This window comes from Rattus norvegicus, chromosome 8, assembly GCF_021556685.1.
Source record: "Rattus norvegicus strain SHRSP/BbbUtx chromosome 8, alternate assembly SHRSP_T2T, whole genome shotgun sequence".
Classification (NCBI taxonomy): domain Eukaryota; kingdom Metazoa; phylum Chordata; class Mammalia; order Rodentia; family Muridae; genus Rattus; species Rattus norvegicus.
In genome coordinates, this window is record NC_141541.1 from 64,056,497 (window position 1) to 64,073,523 (window position 17,027).

Below are 17,027 nucleotides of genomic sequence, written 5' to 3' on the forward strand. Positions count from 1 at the left end.
TTTAGTTATTATTTTCCTTTCTGTTGTTAGTTTGTGGGGGTTTTTTTTGAGGAGGTGGGGGTTGAGACAGGGTCTCTGTAGGCCAAGCTGACCTAGAATTCATAGAGATTCGATTTCCTCTGTCTCCCAACTGACAGGATTAAAAGCATGCTACACCAAGCCTGAATGTTTTTTGCTTTCTTGGAAGGTCTTGCTATTTTACCAAAGCTAGCTTCTAATATGTAATCCACCTGCCTTGGCTTCCTGAGTGCTGAAATTAGAGGCATAAGTGAATTGAAATTAAATTTGTAGCAACACTATAAATTTTTAGAACACACTATAACTACAGGATGTTTTATGTAAGCCTATAGTAACCACGAAGAAAAATCTATAGTAGATATGCAATAAAAAAACAAAATTAAAAAAAATCAAAACTTACCATTACTTAAAAAAAAATAAAGTCACAAAGGAAACTATTAAGAGAGAATCTGAAAGTGAAAAAAACTACAAATCAGAACATAATTATAGTAGTAAGGGTCTTTCTATTATTAATTGTAAATGGATTACATTCCCCAATCAAACAAGAATAGCTAAATGAATTTTTTTAAAAAATCAACAACATTCTGCCCATAAGCAACCTTAGCTCTCAAGAAGGAAATAGGCTTAAAGTGGAAAGGCTGAAGAAGACAGTCCATGTAAACGACATCCTAAACAAAGCAGAGGTATTTTACCAGACAAAACAGATTTTAAGTCAAAAACTGCCGCAAAAAGTCATGATATGTTAATAAGAAGTCAATTCATCAAGAAAATATAATGATTATAAATATATACCAAACTCACAGTACCAAAAAATAGGCAAATGTTAACACAATTGAAGGCAAAATTACAGTGAAATAATACTAAGGACTCCAATATTCCACATTTAAAAAAGTATTTACTTCTTCACTGGGGACACGCATGCATGCCACAGCAATTCTCTCCATCCACCAAGAGGGTATTAAGAGATCAGCGTCTTACCTATTGAGCCCTCCCACTTTAAAGAAAGATCACCCATTAAGGAAAAATACTACAAATCAAATGAACCTACCAAACATATTTAGAATATTATACTAAACAGCAGAGTAAACACTATTTTTAACCACAAATAGAACATTTTCTAGGATAGATTACATGTTAAGCCACAAAACAAGTGTTAAAAAATTCAAAATTGTAAGTAGCAATAATTTATTTCTGACCATAGATGGTATGAAACTATCATCAAAATCAGTGATGAGAAATTTTTAAAATTCAAAAAAATATGTGAAAACTGAGCAACATATTCCCCCAACCACATATCCCCCAACCACATATTCCCCCAACCACATATCCCCCAACCACATATCCCCCAACCACATATCCCCAATAACATATTCCCCAACAACATATCCCCCAACAACATATCCCCAATAACATATCCCCCAACAACATATCCCCAACAATATATCCCCCAACAACATATCCCCCAACAACATATCCCCCAACCACATATCCCCAATAACATATCCCCAATAATATATTCCCCAACAACATATCCCCCAACAACATATCCCCCAACAACATATCCCCCAACAACATATAGGTTAAATAAATCAAAGGAGAAATAATAAAATACCATGGGATAAACTAAAATTGAAATATAAATAGCAAAGCATATGTCAAAACCATGAAACAGTCTTAGAATATGCTTTTATGCCTTTCCCAGGTACAGCAGACAGGAGTGAGTTTACTTCAGATTACTCATTACAATTGGCTATTGTTATTTGTTGATTTGCCTCTATGGAAAAACATGTTTTTGCCGTGTATGACTTGCCCACCACATGAGCTTGCCCTGTGGTTGTACACTTTACTCATTTGTACATGTGTGCTCATATGATTCCTCTTTACCCAGAGTATAACTATCTGATGCTCTGAATAAAGTTGACTATTGTATAAGACTTTAGTCCCCCTCATCTAACAGCTCCATTCTCCCAAGCTCCATCATCTCTAGAGCAGTAAACACATATAAACATGACAAAAGCATTTCTAAAAGGAAATTTTAAAACAATGAATAACTAATTGGAGGAGGAGGAAGGGGAGGAAGAGGAGGAAGAAGAGGAGAAAGAGGAGGAAGAAGAGGAGAAGCAGAAGCAGAAGCAGCAGAAGCAGCAGCAGCAGCAGAAGGAGGAGGAGGAGGAGAAGAGGAGGAGAAAGAGGAGGAGGAGAAAGAGAGAGGAGGAGGAGGAGGAAGAGAAGAAAAAGAAGAAGAAGAAGAAGAAGAAGAAGAAGAAGAAGAAGAAGAAGAAGAAGAAGAAGAAGAAGAAGAAGAAGACAACGACGACGACAAAGAAGAAAAAGAAGAAGAAAAAGAAGCAGAAGCAGCAGCAGTAACCTAACTATACAACCCAAGAACTGAGAGAAGGATCAAAACTCAAAAACATCAAAAAGAAAACTAAAAATCAAAATGAAACTTAACTTTTAACAAGTCCAGAAAACAGGTTAAGATCAAAGTTCATGTTTCAAAAGAAAGAGAAAAATGCCTGATTAGACCAAGAAATCTGGCAGGAAACTAGAAACAAAAACTGAAGCAGAAGCCATGGAAGAACATTGCTTACTGGCTTCCCATGGCTTGTTTCTTCTACCACCTAGGACCACCGGCTCAGGGGTAGTACCACCTCCCAGTGGGCTGGGCCCCCTCTTGTCAATCATTAATCAAGAAATACCTCATGTGGGCCCCCTAACAATTGGAGTGGGGGCTGTCTCTGACTCTGTTACCCCCTTTTGGATCCCTTTTCCCTAGCTAGGCTGCCTGGTCTGGCTTCAGTGGGAGAGAATGATGCCTCTAGTCCTGCAGCTACTTGATGTGCCAGGGGAGGTTGGTACCCAAGAGGAATATTCGAGGAAGATGGTTGTGAGAGTGGGACTGGGAGAGGCAGGGAGGGTAGCTGTGATCTGGATGTGAAGTGAATAAATTAATATTAGATAGATAGATAGATAGATAGATAGATAGATAGATAGATAGATAGATAGATAGGCAGGCAAGCAGACAGACAGACAGACATATAGATATAGACACAGAAACAGATAGTTAAAATACCCCACAGATTTGCCTATAGGCAATCTGATAAAGCTATTTTTTTTCAATTGGGTTTTCTCTAGTCCATTGGTTTTCAACTCTCCTAATGCTGCAACCCTTTAATACAGTTTCTCATATTGTGGTAACTCCCCACCATTAACTCATTTTCATTGCTACTTCATAATTGTAAGTTTGCCATTATGAATCATAACGTAAGTATTTTTGGAGGCAGAGGTTTGCCAAAGGTGCCATGACCCACAGGTTGAAAATCTTTCAACCTTAAAAAAAAGAAAATCTTGTCATGTTCAACAACACAGATGAATCTGGAAAATATTATGCTAAGAAAAAAGCCAAGCACATAAAAATAAATATTGTGTGATCTTATTTTGAAATACAAAATACCTGATGTCATAGAAGCAGAGAGAAGATTGGTTTAATAGCCAGGAACTAGAAGACTGGAGCGAGAACTAGGAAGCTTTAATTGTCAATCTAGAATCACTAGGAAGACAGTTTTGAATGGGATTATCTATACTGGGTTGGACTGTAGACACATCTGTGCAGAATTGTCTGAATTATGTGATGTGGATGACCCAACCCACTGTAGATGGCCCATTTCCCTTGGCACTTGTTGCCAAGTCTCAAGACCAGAGCAGGATTCCTAGAATCCATATAGTAAGAGGAAAGAATCAACTCTGGCAGCTTATCTTCTGATCTCAAGTGTGAACACATATGCACAGAAATGTAAAAGAAAAAAACTTTAAAGCTACCAATTCTTCAAACACAGCTCAAAGTCATCTTCATGAAGGTGAATTGTGGTGTTTGTGTTTTTTGTTTTGTTTTTGCAGTTCTGAGGATCAAACCTTACACACACACACACACACACACACACACACACACACACACACACACACACACACACACGAACTCCAGAAGCTGGGACCACATATAATTTTGGATTAGTCCATCCAAAATTGCAGCATCAAAGTGGGAGAGGCTCATGAAGTCCCACCCATCTGAGAAGCTATCTGGCAGGTGGTGACTGCAGAAGAAAGTAAAGTAAGTAGTGGTATAGCTGGGTCCTCAGGTAGAACTATTTCCAATTTTCTGAGGAACTGCCAGACTGATTTCCAAAGTGGTTGTACCAGCTTGCAGTCCAAACAGCAATGGAGGAGTGTTCCTCTTTCTCCACATCCTTGCCAGTATTTGCATTTTTGATCATAGCCATTCTGATTAGTATGAGGTGGAATCTCAGGGTCATATTGATTTTCATTTCCCTGATGACTAAGGATGTTGAACATTTCCTTAAGTGCTTCTCAGCCATTCGAGATTCCTCAGTTGAGAATCCTCTGTTTAGCTCCATACCCCATTTTTAATGGGGTTATTTGGTTCTCTGGAGTCTAACTTCTTGAGTTCTTTGTATATTTTGGATAGTAACCCTTTAATAGATATAGAGTTGGTAGATAGGCATGGCCCCAGTTGAGGGATAGGGCCACCCACCCATCTCAAAATTTTTAACCCAGAAATGTTCCTGTCCAAATGAAAGACAGGGACAAAAAAATGGAACAGAGACTGAAGAAATTGCCATCCAGAGACTGCCACACTAGTGCTGTTGCCAAGAAGTGCTTACTGTCAGGAACCTGATATGGCTGTTCTCCAAGAGGTTCTACCAGCACTTGACCCAATACAGATGCAGATACTCACAGCCAACCATCAGACTGAGCTCAGGAACCCCAATAGAAGAGCTAGGGGAAGGACTGAAGGAGCAGAAGGGGGTTGCATATTCCCCATAGGAAGAACAATATCAATAACCAGACTACCCAGAGCTCCCAGAAACTAAACCACCAACCAAAGAGTATACATGGAGGGATCCATAGCTCCAGATACATGTATGTAGCAGAGGATGGCCTTACCTGACATCAGTGGGAGGGGAAGCCCTTGTTCCTGTAGAAGTTTGATGCCCCAGCATAGGGGTATGCTAGACTGGTGAGGCGTGAGTAAGTTGAGTGGGTGGATGAGTACCCTCATAGAGAAGGGGAGAGGGGAGAGGGAAGATGGGATGGAGGGGTTGTGGAGGAATAAACTGGAAGGGAAATATCATTCAAAATTTAAAATAAATAAATAAATAAATGGATGAATGAATGAATGAATGGTGAATTGGTTGGAGGGATTGAGACCGGACATAAACCTCCTGAAGAATATACAACAAATGGGCTGGGGGGATGGCTCAATGGTTAAGAGCACTCTTTACTCTTCCAGAAAACCCAGGTTCAATTGCCAGCACCCACATAGAGGCTTAAAATCATTTATAACTGCAGTTCCAAGGGAATCAGTTCCCTCCTCTGGTTTCTGAAGGCACTGCACGGATGTACACAGTGTAGAGACATAAATGTTGGCTAACCACTCAGACATAAAATAAAAATTACAGAAAAAAAACGAATGTTTTACAGATGGAGTAGTAGCTCACAGTTATTGTAAATCTGTCACTGTTTAAAAACTATTCACTTAGAGTGGGTACATTTTTCTCAGATGAATTATACCTCAATATTTTTAAAGGGAACAATAGTTGGAAAAACTAATAGTTAACCCTATTACAAATCTATCAAGAGAACTATATATGGAGATACATGTATTCTGAAATAAACTCATACATCAGGGAGGAGTATACACTGTGGGAACAACTTCCAATTTAGTTATTTACCATTACATAATTATGCAATTTTAGATATGTTATTATTCCCTCAGGATTTTTTCCCTTCCACAATATAAAATAACTTCTTTAAAAAGTTAAATGATAGTGTGCTAGAATGAAAATTTCCACCAGATGACACATAGATACCCTAATAGTTTCTGAAATATTACAGAAAACCAGTCACATAATAAATGTTGCCCTCTTTTTCCCAATTCCCTCATATTTCAAGGCCCTGCAGGTCAATATCTGAAGACCTCTCCCCTACTGGGGTCCCTTAGACTGGGCACTCAAAAGATTCTGTGAGAAAGAAAAAACACTGCATGGCTCACGGTTAAGCAGAAATATCTCCTTTCAGTGATTCCAGAACCAGTCTATGAAGATGTGTACTCTACAAGCCTTCCCAATAAAGACAGCTTTAGTGTACACACGATTTGCAAGCAGACACAAAAACCTATGACCATGAACTTAGCTGTAAGGGAAGAGAGAAGAATGTGGTACCCACTGAAAGACAGAGCTGACAGCCACAGGAAATAGTGAAAAGAATGTGATCTCTAACGTCCGGCTCACACGTGCCTAAGACTGCCGTGTACAGATTATACAACCTTTAGGAAAGTTATCTAATTGCTTTAACTTCTAGTTCACAATTAAATATTGAGAGTAAAATACCTACCCCATCCACTTATTTTCAAAAGCAATGAAATTTTGTGTGAAGAACCTAACACAAAACCACCACTCAAAACCTGGTAACTGTATAATACACAGATTATAAGGGACTGTTCACCAATGGTTTCCTGATTCTCTAAACTATAACTGCCCTACAAGTACAAACACCAAAGACCTATAATTATTAAATTTAAATACACTTTCAAAAAACAGAGTAAGAATGGCTCAAAATTGAATCATAACCTCTTAAATCCTACCAGCTTCTAATTTATTCCAATCTTATCATTGTGCCTTGAACACTAATGGTCAAGTTGGTACTTAATAGATCATTATCTCTATCTCCAAACTGAAATCAATCACAGTGCTGGGGCTGAAGAAATCTAAGTAAAAGGGCAGCCTGGGCTACATAGTAAAACCTTGTTTCAAAAGAAAAATTCATAATTTTCTTTCTTCTAGGAAAATCTAAGATAGTTCTTTGCACCAAAAGAAAACTACTGTAATATGTGCACTAATAAACACTAGTAGGTAATATATGCTTCACAACAGAGCATCTCAAGATTACAAGGATCTCTGGGAAGTAATTTCTTTAGTGACATGGATTTTTAAAAAGAATTCAAAGAGAGCAAAACAGTGAAACACATTTCAAATTAAAATAGTAGCACTATGTAGGTCATGTCCTCATTTCTACAAAAAAGATACTCAAATTACTAGCAAGCACAGGAAAAGACGTTCAAATCACTAGCCACTAGGAAAACAAATCAAAACCACAATGACATATCACTTCATATCACCCACGTATCTACAGTCAAAAGGAGAACAAGAGTGTCAAAAGGAACAGAGAAACTGGAACCTTCCCCACTGCAGCAGAGTGTAAACTGGTAGAGCTGACCTACCACAGCACTCATTCAGCAGTTTCTCAATGAGTTAAACCATACACTTGCCATACAACCCAACAATTCCATTCCTGTACTTACTCACAAGGAATGAAAACACAGCATCACACAAAGGTTCAGACTGTCCACAAGAGGAATGCCCTAACAACTAAAAATATAGACATACAGACAACCAAGAATTGTCCAACATGTAAATAAAATGTGGGATACCTACACAAGGGAATGCTAGTTACTCATAAAAAGGAATAAAGTGCTAGTACATGCTGTGGTATAAACAGTTCTTTAAAATGTACCAAACAGAAGCTACAAGATACAATAGACTGTATATTAACTTCATTACGGTGCTATGTCTCTGTCATATGGCAAATCCACAAGTTAGTATTCAGCTGGGATTAGAGGTCACGGAGGTCTGGGGCAAAGCAGTGTCTTCTAGACATGACAGGAGCACTGTACTCATGCACCCACAGCAGCTGTGGTTGGGTTGCCTGCATTATGACCTGAACAACATAAAGCCAGTCAACATTCTAGCACAGAGTGGGAAGTATCATGAACTCCCACTGCTGAGAAGCTATGATTACTAAATGGCTTCTAGGGGAGTCAGTTTTCTTTGATGGTATAGCTCAACCCCACTCCAGTAAATGGCCCCATATCCAGGAATTATAGGCAGCACAAATTGGAGTCAGTGAGCCATGAAAAATAAATAAAATATTAGAAAGAGAACACAAAATTAGGGGGAGTAAGGAGATGAGTGGGTATTTTTTAAAAAGTCAATATTTTCCTGAGTTTGGTACTTAATTTTGTTATAAATATATTCAAAAGCTATCAATAATTCTTCAAGAGTTTGGTGAGTACAAACTTAAGTGTATTAGAGCAAAAATGAGTATCTTTAAGAGTAATACTGAAAGTTTGTAATTCCTTATTGTTTAAAGAGGTTTTCAATTGCTTTAGTATATAGCACCATGAATACGTCAACCAAAAAGTATTTTTCCTGTCAATATGGCATGACCAGTGAAAATAGTAACACTATCTCTTGCTTGTTACACTGTATTTAAAAACAGGCCAATATACCAAACTTTTTACAAATAAAATGTGGAGGTGAATAGCTTTTATGGGAAAATATCAATCATATGTAGATTGTTCAAATAGACTGATATATATCAGTTCATTCTCCACTTCTGCACACCTTCGAAATATATAATGAACCTACTATTTAAATTAAGGTCACTCTGACCTAACTCAAACTACCAGAAACAGGAGCTGGGAAGATATCTCAGTCAATACAGTACCTGTCACACAAGCTTGAGCATCTGATTTCAACTCTCAGTACCCAAGTGTGGTTACCTACAATTGTAATCCCAGGACCAGGATAGCAGGAACAGAGATTTGCTGCCCTGCCAGTCTAACCAGGTAAGCAAGGCCTAGGTGCCAGTTAAAACCCAAACCCTTAAACTGTAAGAGACGGAAAAGAATTTTAAGGGCAGCTCCAGCACTGAACCACAAATCTTTTCTCAGTGTCTAAATCTGTCAGAGTTTGCTTTCTACTGCTGTAACAAGATGGCAAATTGGGAGGAGGTGTGTATTCCAGTTTAAAGCTTATAGTCTACCATGAAGGAAAATCAGGGTAGGACTCCACCTGGCCACAGGAACTGCAGCAGAGGTCATAAAGAAATGCCACTTACTGGCTTGTTCCTGGCTGGCTCACTTGCTGTTTTGTCTACCTAGGACCACCTGCCCAAAGGTGACACCACCCACTGTGGGCTGGACCATCTCACATCATCATCAACTAAGAAAATGCCCCACAGACTTCCCTATTTTCTCAATTTAGATTCCTTTTCCCAGATGATTAGTCAAGCTGATTTTATATATATATATATATATATATATATATATATATATATCACCCAGAAAATAACTAAAAAATGCAAAAAGAATTATACTGACTTAATTTTTATTGAATGAGCCATTTGCAATCTTTTTAATTTTTAAATTTTTTATTTATTATTCTTTGTGTATAGATGTTTACCTACAAGTATGTCTATGCATGACTTGCATGTCTAGAGAAGACCAAAGGCATGTGAGACCAGAAGAGGGTATTGGATCCCCTAGAACTGGCAATGAACCATCATATGGTTGCTGGGAATTGAACCTGGGTCCTCTGGAAAAGAAAATTGTGCTCTTGAACCTCTTAGCCATTTCTCTAGCCCCAGCCATTTGTAATTTTTATGTCTACCGCTTCAGAAATGACAATTCCACAATATTCATATTGTACCATTAGAAAAGACTGTTATATTACCTGGCAGATAACAGCAGTGTGTAGAAGTATGTATATGCATGTTTGTGGATCCAAAAGTTAATGTGAGATGCTTATTCAATCGCTCATTTTCAATCACTCACTGTTTTCCTGTGTTGAAAGGAAGGGATAACAGGTATGTATGCGTGCAAATGTGAAGGTCGGAGATAGACACTGGGTATCTTCCTCAATCTTGTTTTTTGTTTTGTTATTTTAAGACAAGGTCTCTCACTGAATGCTCCCCCCCCGCCGCCCCCCAGGGATCTACCTGTCTCTGTCACAACCACCATCACCCCAGGAGGGGGGCTACAGATGTATACCTGCCTTTAATGTGGGTTATGGGAATCAAACCCCAGTCAAACCCACTGAGCCATCTCTCCAGTCCCTCTACCTTTTGGTAGGGAAATGGGAGTACAGAGTCTCTTACTGAATTAAGCTACCCTGGCTGGCCCCAGGGTCCTTCTGCCTGGACTCCCAGCACTGGAATGCAGATGTGCACCCATGTGCCTGGCTTTCACATGCGTGCTGGGGAGCTGAACTCTGCTTACACTGCATTTTACCTACTGAGAGACCTCCCTAACTCTGACACTATCCATTTCTAGTGATCAAGAATAGTTGCATGTAATTCACAAAAGATTTCTGTTTTTCTTTTAAAAGAACTTTGGGGGTGGGGGGTGAGGGTGAGGGAGCATGAGGATGAAAACAAAGTATCTGAACTCCATCCATCCCCTTCTCTTTAAAACATTCCTACATAGCATTCACGAAGGCTTTAATAAAGGCTCACTATCAAGACAATCTTCACTGATTCTTAAGATATATTGAGCACAAAGGAAAAGAAAAAAAAAATCTGTGTAAAATGCCTTGGGAACCCAGCTACCGAAATCATTTATAAAACATCTATATAGCAACCCTGGTTTTGACATAAGCACGTCAGGTATTTAATCACAGTGCTATGTGCTCAATGTTTGTGTCCCCTCAAAATTCATGCTGAAATCCGAGCTTTCCAACGTGACAGTATTAGGTGAATACTTTGGGAGGTAATTAAGAGTGAGGGTCTTCATAAATGGAATCGATGCCCTTTTAAAAGAGGTTAAAAAACAATCCCCATCCCTCCTCACGTGAAGGGATAGAAGGTGCCATCTATAATCAGGTTATCACCAAACACAGAATCAGCGACCACCTTCATCCTAGACTTCCCCAGCAGAACTGTGAGAAATTAATCGCTATATACTTGCTCCCCAAGCAGCCAGTCTAAGGTATTTTGTTATAGCAGCCTAAACAGACTGACGAGAGAATTTTACAAATGTAGCTCAAGAGAATGAAGAAAGAAAAAGAATGCGCCATTTGCTGAAGGTTTACAACGAACTAGAAGCAGTTCTTTGTAGAAACATTATTCCTGCTAGCTTTAAGATGTGGATTGTATCCAAATGAGGGAAACCAAAGGACAAAAGCCACATCACACTTTCTCCCACCCACATAATTTACCACATAACATTTTAAAATGGCTCTTGTATTAAAGATATTTGGGTGCCAATGGACATTCTCAAGTCATTTCGGTGTGTTTGTTGTAAGTCAACCTGCAAGCATTTTGCAGAAAGTCATGCTTAACAGAAGAAATACCAATACAAAGCACCAACAGGGTGGGTTAGTACTGTGCTTATTCGTCTTAAATCAGAAATCTACCACATCACCAGCCAGTGATCTGGCTAAGCAATCATCTCTTTGAGCCCCAGGTTTCCTATTTATAAATGTCCACAGCATCTATCTCACTCTTCTCCCTTCATATGACACTGACGAAAATAGATCTGTACATTGTAGTGCACATATTAGGAATTATTTTCTGCTCGGAAAGATGACTGTAGTGAATTGTTATTCCACAGACAATAATAATAACGCGGCACACTTGAGAAATACCATTCACCAGCAGCAGGAGGCAGCCCACAGGCTAGTGGGACCTCCTCAAAGGGAGCCTTTGGGACAGCAGCAGGTGCTGCTTGGGGAGCAATTTTCTGACTGCTTTCTAACAAGCCCAAAACTCTCTGGAGTCAGCTACTGACTCTAACCTGCTTCCTTGTGCAGGATTGCAAACCTGAGCAGAGGGAAGGCACTAATAAAGAACAGAGGCAAGGACACTGAGGTAAGGAGGCTCTCAGGTGAGAGAGAGGCCTTCGTTTTGCACCTGAGGCCTCAACCAAACATTTGTAAAATGGGAAGAAAAAAATGTTTTCACCTCTTTACTTCCCTGAGAAAGCTAAAGCCTGAATCAGGGTTCATGGAAAGTGTGGTAAAGCCCTGGAGGAAAAGATGCTGAAAGTGATTAACTGCCAATTGCAGGCATGCAGCAGCTCCTGAGGACCCCGCACCCCGCAGTAGGGACATTCCAGAAGCCTCGACTCCCCCTAGAGACAGCCTCCTGCCCCGGCCCCGCCCCCGACCCGGACCCCCACGGCCCGACCTGACCTCACAGTCCCACGACCCTCACTGCCCCGGGGCCAGCTAGACACTCCCCACCCCGGTCCGGCCTCTTCAGTCGACCTCGCGGCTCCCCTCCCCCGGTCATACGCCCAGGTGAGGGAGGAGGTGGAAGGGTTTCCGCCGCCATCTTGTCCCCTCAGCCCCACAACACAGGTTGCCCGCGCCCCTCCAGGGCCCGTCCGGGTTCAGGCGACGCGCGCCCCTCGCGGACACTTACCCGGGCGGCTTAGCGTACTTTGGGGCGGCTCCCAGCGTCCCGGCGGGAAAGGGGCGGGGTGGGGCGGGGCGGCCGCGGAGGACCGGGCGGGGCAGATGGCCGGCGTACCACGTGATACCAGCCGAAGCCTAGCCACGCCCCCTAGGCTGTCCTGGGCCATTCGCGCAGGCGCAGCTGGGCTCATTTCTGGCTCTCAAGCAGAAAGTAGAGTTTGCCCTACCCAACGAGCGTCTAGTTCTCCAGAGCTGTTCTCTTCTTTGAACTGACGGTCCACTTCGACTTTGGCCACACCGGTCCCTTTCTAGGATTCAGCTTTCTTCCGTCCTGTGTTATCACCACAGTTCACAGATTAAAGACCTATCGGATCCGCTCAAGAAATGTGTGTGATAATCTTTCACGAAAGCACCTGGGACCTAGCCAAGCTTGTTTCAAATGTCACGTGCCAGGCTTGGAGTGATACAACTACAATTCCTAACAGGTTTAAGCTACTTCAAAAAATAGCAATAAGCGCAAGATGAATATTCGTCGATATTTAAATCACATTTCTGAATTAAATGGGAAAAAGTCTATGCCCATTACAGCACTATATCAAAGCAATAGTCCCTGATGCCTTTCGTCCAGATGATTCTGGGATTCTAATTTGGCGCACACTTATTACAACAGGTGGGAAACTAATGGGTCACTGAAGTCTACCTCACTCTTAGGAGTGTATGAGCTATAGAAGCAGGTGCACACTGTATTAGAGGCTTCTAGGTCCTCCCTCCTCTTGGTTTCTTAGAAAACCCATTCATTCAGTTGACAAATAGTTGTGAAAGGACCTGCTATGTTAGCTATAGTAGCTTGCTTAGAGTCAATAAATGAAAAAATAGATCCTCCCCCGAAAAAATTCCTGGGGAAAAATGTTTGTTCTTGAGCTAGGAAGAAACAAAATAAACCTAAGTTATAAGATAAGCACTATTGGTAACAAAATAAGTGGGAGCAGGGACGATGTAGGGCAACATCCATGGTCAGGGCCTTGTTTCTCTGGTTAATTATCTCCTCTCATTCCCATGAGCATTTAAACAACTTCAATCTCTTTCAACTTAGAACCTTCCAACCACCAGCCCTCAGGTCAACATGTTTTCATTCCCTTTATACTCTGCTCTTTGCACTTTGCAATTTACAAGGTATCTCTACTTCAGTTCCTCTTCAGGTCTGGACTTGCTGCAGTTTGGTTTCTGCCCATTCTTTCTAAAGTCACTAAGGATTCCTTTACTGCAAATCCCCACAACCTGCAGTAGTTTGGATTTTGTTTTGTTTTGTTTTGTTTTCCCCAGAGCTGGGGACCGAACCCAGGGCCTTGCGCTTGCTAGGCAAGCGCTCTACCACTGAGCCAAATCCCCAACCCCAGTAGTTTGGATTTTTAATGTTCCCCCCAAAGGGCCCAAATATTGAAGGTTTTGTCTCTGTGGCAGTATTACCAGAAACCAAGGCCATGAAATACAGTGTGTCAATCACAACAAACCAGTCAACCACTCTCCCAAAACACAAATAGAAAAGATAATGATTTGGTTTTTTTTTTCTTCACAAAATCTCAAACATTAGATTGTACCAATGCAGACTCATGAGCCAGATGCTGGGGTGAAAGCCTGCTAGCTCCGAGAGGCAGAGAAGCACCCAGCTGACCTTCCTCCACAGCTGTCTTCCAAAAAGGCAATTCTCCTTCTCCATGCTGTCTCAAAAGTCCCTCAATTCGATATCCCTCCCTTTTACTTCCTCTTGCTTCCTTCCTGTGCATCTCTCTATCCTGACTTCCTTTTGCTCTCTCTATGGTTTTTTTCCTGTGTTCACTCCCCGTAAACTGGTTGCTTGCTCCACCTCCTGACCTACGGTGACTTCATTTAACCCTGTTTACAATAGACAGAAAGCTCTTGGGTACAAGGTGTATTTTAGGGCTGAGCCGCACCACAACTAGAAACCGCTTTTTCCAGTAAATAACACAATCTCAGAGTTCACAGTGTGATCAACTATCCAGCAACAATGATTATATGAGTACCTTATTCAGCCATCATCAGAGAGGGACCAAATATAGATACCAACAGTCAAATAGTACACACACACAGAAAGGAGAGAGAGAAAGAGAGAGGGGGGAGAGAGAGAGAGAGAGAGAGAGAGAGAGAGAGAGAGAGAGAGTCCTTGAAACACATACCTCTAAACAAGATGTCTCTATCAAATCACCCCACTCAGAGCTCAGGGAAACCCAAGGAACAGGAGGCAGGAGTGGGGGAAACAGAGAAAATGGAGGACACCAAGAGAACAGGACCCTCTAAAACAACTGAGCAAATCTCATATGAATTCACAGAGACTGGAGCAGCAAGCACAGGGTCTACACAGGTCTGCACCAGGTCCTCTGCATACATACTATAGCTTTAGTTTAGTATTTTCACGGAGCTCCTGAAAGTATGAAGAAGTGGGTCTCTATTCTTATCCCTTCTCTTGAGGGCACCTTTCTTTTTCTGTTGCCTTGGTTTGTCCAGCTTCAATATGATGCTTTCTTACTATATTTTCTTTTGTTCTGTTTTGTCATTATATCTTAAAAGCATCTTCTTCTCTAATGAGAGACAGAAAGGGAGTGGATCGGGATGGAAGAGGAGGTGGGGAGGCCTGACTGATCATTAAAGCAAGACTGCTCAGGCGGGGTCTCTGGGTAACCATTGCTGTGATGAAACTCAATGACCAAAAGCAACTTGGGGAGAAAAGGGTTCGTTTTTCTCATACTCTCAGGCAATAGTCCGTCACAGTGGGAAGTCTTTGTTCTTCGCTCTTGGATGCACACTCTACTTGAGTATCCACTCTCAGTGGATCTCAATAGCTTGAGACTTCGGGGTTGACATCAGTGACACCTATTAGAAAACAGTCTTCAGGCCTCATGTTGAACAGTTACAGCTGAGTGCTAGAATTTTAGAACCTCTCCTCAACTTCTGCTGATTCACAGAATCAAGGAGCCACACTTGAAAATATTCTCCTTAAGGTCTTCTCCTGTTATTAATATGTAAGTCTTTACAATACTATTCCTGCTTTCATTGCATTAATAGTGACAATTGAGGTTATTTTCTCAAAACCTATGGTCATAGGCTGTGGGGCGGTGGGCTGTGAAAGGTACTCTGATTCCTAGTGGAGAGAGGTCAAAATCCCCGGAGACCCTAAAAAAAGGACAGCAGGTACATTCCCCATTCTCTCAGGATATCAGGACCTCACATAGCTGCGCCCCACCCCCCACAGACCCCTGTAGAGAGGTTTTCGATAGACCGGTCATGTAGGACAATGCCTCAAGCCCCTCCTCTACAGGTGAGGACATGACCACAGGTCATATAGGCTCTAGACAGATCAGTCGGAGAAACAGGACCACGCCCTCGAATATGTAGATGAGGTCTTCCCAAGCTCTTAGGCCAAACCAATAGGAAGTACCTGCTGTCAGACACTGACCCATCCAAAACTCTATATTTTTAAAGTGTCGTACTCAAAATTAAAGGGGTGCAGGAATTATTCCATCACCTGAGAGCTTCTGTCATAAGAGCTGTAACACCGCCGCTTGGGGAAGAGATCTGCTCTTCCTAAATCATTGCGGCCAGAAGCTCCCCTGCACCTCTTGTGGCCAGCAAGTCAGTCTCCTGCTAGCTCAGCCCAGCCCAGCCCAAGCAACCAAAGCTGCAGGCAGCGGCCATAAGGAGCAGGGACAGCAGAAGCTGTTCCCCCTCCCTGTCCGAGTTCTCTCCACCTCACCTGAACCGGCACAACGAACTGGGCCAGAGATTGCCACGAAGAGCCCCTGGGTGCCATAGCCCAACAATGGTCATGCATGCATACTTGTTCATAAAGCACTTGCAGAGCAGATCTCTGTCCTATAAAATTACTCCAGTTGTTTATGGTTTCACAATACTGAATACTGTGAATTAAGGAGCAACTTTGATTCAACTATGAGAGCATGCAAAAATACTCCAAAGAGAAGTGAGTTATGGCGACTCAGATACATCTCTAGGAGTGACTTCAACTTGAAACAATCAGTACACTGCATTTAAGTCTGCAAATTCCAACTTGCTAATTATCCCTAGCATTTCCCTTCTGTAAGATTGCTATTTCTTCTTCGTGGTCAACTTTAGGACAGGAAAAGCAATATTATTTACTCATATTGACCAACAGAACTCATAACTATTACCTAATTATTTGTTATATTGATATTTGTTATATATTTGTCTTGAGTTGCTATTTAAAATTCTAGCTGGTCACTTAACATTGTTCCAATGGAGATATTTATAGAAATACAGCTGAAATATTTCTGAGAACCTCATACAGAACTGTTTCCTGTGTTACAAAGCATTTCCCTGAAAAAAAGAAAAAAACTCCTCCTGTTTATTGGAACTAATTAGAAGCAAGCAAAAACTGTGAGCACCCTTAGGGCACACCTGTGTGTGGGCTTCGGGTCCATTTTTGACAGTTTGTTGTTTCTAGCAGAGTTTCACAGCACATGCACCATTGTGCAATGTGCTGGCCCACACACTACTGAACTGAATGGAAGATTGAATGAGGAACTCTGTAGCACCTCCTGTGACAAAATCCTTCTGGGAGATGCTGCAGTGAGGACAACGGATTGGTGGCTGAGAAAGCTGCTGCCTCAGCAGCGAAGTCCACCTATTCCACAGTCAGTCCAAACCATACAGGACAGCCTCTCCCACCCCTCAGGAGTCCAAACC

At 41.5% G+C, this 17,027-nt stretch overlaps 1 protein-coding gene across 9 annotated transcripts in view; it reads right to left on the bottom strand.

Annotated features, from left to right (window-relative positions):
• The window catches only part of Scaper (S-phase cyclin A-associated protein in the ER), a 387,677-nt gene extending 375,327 nt beyond the window's left edge, over nt 1–12,350 (bottom strand). For 4 of the 9 annotated variants that reach the window (XR_015626332.1, NM_001427719.1, XM_087560185.1 and 1 more), the window contains 1 exon segment: nt 12,298–12,350. The gene's annotated coding sequence lies outside the window, so the exon portion shown is untranslated. 9 annotated transcript variants of the gene reach the window in all.
• Nucleotides 12,351–17,027: the final 4,677 nt, after the last annotated feature.